Genomic DNA, 2,519 nt, shown 5'->3' with positions numbered 1-2,519 from the left:
ATGGAGTTGTTGAAAGGAAGAATAGAACTCTCATTGAAGCTGCACGTACAATGCTTGAAGAAGCAAAGCTTCCAACCTATTTCTGGGCTGAAGCTGTGCAGACTGCTTTTTTACTCAAAATGCAACACTCATTAACAAGCAAGGAAAGACACCATATGAGATGGTGAAGAAAAAGAAGCCAAATCTGAAGTATTTTCATGTATTTGGATGCAAGTGTTTTGTTCTCAAGACTCATCCTGAACAGCTATCTAAATTTGATCTAAAAGCTGATGAAGGAATCTTTGTTGGATATCCACTTTCCACAAAAGCCTTCAGAGTCTATAATTGAGAACAAGAGTGGTCATGGAATCTATCAATGTCTCTTTTGATGACAAGAAGATTACTGGACTTGAAGATTTATTGATCATGATCAGCTGAGATTTGAAAATGAAGACTCAAATTCTGATACTGAAAATCCTGACAATCTAAGTCTGATACTGCAAACTCTGATGGATTAAACTCTGATGTTATTGAAACTGTGGTGACTACGCCAAAGGAAGATGCACCTATGCAGGGGGAGCAGCATACTCAAGATCTTACCACATCTCAAGAAGCATCAGAACATACATCTGGCTCTTCAAGTTCTGATTCGTCAAGTTCTGATAAGCCAAGTTCTGATAGTTCTGAAAATCTAAATCTGAAGAATCCAACTCAGAGAGCATAGTTTCAGGGGGAGCATCAGAAAATGAAAATGAAGACAGCATGGATCATGGGGGAGCATCCAGTTCTAGAGAAAACCTTCCATCTGCAAGGAAGTGGACTAAATCACATACACCTGATTTGATAATTGGAAATCCTGATGCAGTGTCAGAACTAGAACAGGTACTTCAAATGAATGTCTTTACAATTCTTTTCTTTCTCAGACTGAGCCAAAGAAAGTGGAAGAAGCTCTTCAAGATGCTGATTGGGTGCAAGCAATGCAGGAAGAGTTAAATGAATTTGAAAGAAACAAAGTCTGGACCCTAGTGCCAAGACCAAAGAATAGATCTGTTGTTGGTACAAAGTGGGTATTCAGAAAAAAACTGACAGTGATGGCATAATTACAAGGAATAAGGCAAGGCTGGTTGCAAAAATATTCTCAATAGGAGGGAATTGATTATGATGAAACATTTGCACCAGTTGCTAGGTTAGAAGCCATAAGGATATTTTTGGCTTATGCTGCTCACAAAAAGTTTACTGTCTTTCAAATGGATGTGAAAAGTGCTTTTCTCAATGGAGAATTGGAGGAAGAAGTATATGTTGAACAACCTCCAGGCTTTGTAGATTCCAAATATCCAGATTATGTCTACAGGCTTGATAAAGCACTTTATGGACTTAAGCAAGCTCCTAGAGCATGGTATGAGACTTTAGCTCAGTTTCTTCTGGAAAGTGGATTTAACAGAGGAAAATAGACAAAACATGTTCTACCTCAACCATGGAAAGGACTTACTTCTGGTCCAGATTTATGTTGATGATATCATTTTTGGGTCTACAAATGACAGACTTTAAAGAAGTTTGCCAAACTGATGCAGTCAAGGTATCAGATGAGTATGATGGGGGAACTTAGCTATTTTCTGGGCCTTCAAGTCAAGCAGAATGAAGAAGGCACTTTTATTTGTCAAACTAAGTACACAAGAAACTTGCTGAAGAAATTTGGAATGCAAGATTGTTCAAGTGCATCCACTCCCATGGCCACTGCAACAAAACTGGACAAGGATACTGGTAAATCAGTAGATATTACTGATTACAGAGGTATGATTGGCTCTCTACTCTATCTAACTGCTAGTAGACCTGATACCATGTATGCTACCTGTCTTTGTGCAAGATTTCAAGCAGATCCAAGAGAACCTCACTTAACAGCTGTGAAAAGAATTTTCAAGTATCTTAAGGGAACAGCTGATCTGGGATTGTGGTATCCCAGAGAATCAGATTTTAAACTAATAGGTTACTCAGATGCAGATTTTGCAGGTTACAAAATTGACAGGAAAAGCACAAGTGGGAAGCTGCAACAAAAGTCAATTTCCACATCAACTGCAGAAGCAGAGTACATTGCTGCAGGAAGCTGTTGTGCACAGATTCTTTGGATGAAGAATCAGTTACTGGATTATGGGTTAACATATTTCAAAATCCCTATTTACTGTGATAATCAAAGTGCTATTGCAATGACAGGTAATCCAGTTCAACACTTAATGACAAAGCACATCAGCATCAGGTACCACTTCATAAGGGAACATGTGGATGAAGGTACAGTGGAATTGCAATTTGTTCCAACAGATCAACAACTAGCAGATATCTTCACAAAACCACTGTGTGAAGCTACTTTTACAAGATTGGTAAATGAACTTGGAATGGTTTCAGGTTCTTTCTCTAAATCTGCTTAGTTTTGTTCTGATGCATCAGACTTTATGATCAGTATTTACAGAATTTACTCTCTTTGTGTATTCTGTGCTTAATTGAAAATTTGCTTAAGTACTGACTGTTGTCTGATGTAAGTTTCTAAA

This window comes from Apium graveolens, unplaced genomic scaffold, assembly GCF_009905375.1.
Source record: "Apium graveolens cultivar Ventura unplaced genomic scaffold, ASM990537v1 ctg748, whole genome shotgun sequence".
In the NCBI taxonomy this organism is placed as follows: Eukaryota; Viridiplantae; Streptophyta; class Magnoliopsida; order Apiales; family Apiaceae; genus Apium; species Apium graveolens.
The sequence above is the reverse complement of the archived record's forward strand: the minus strand, read 5'-3'. Positions refer to the sequence as shown.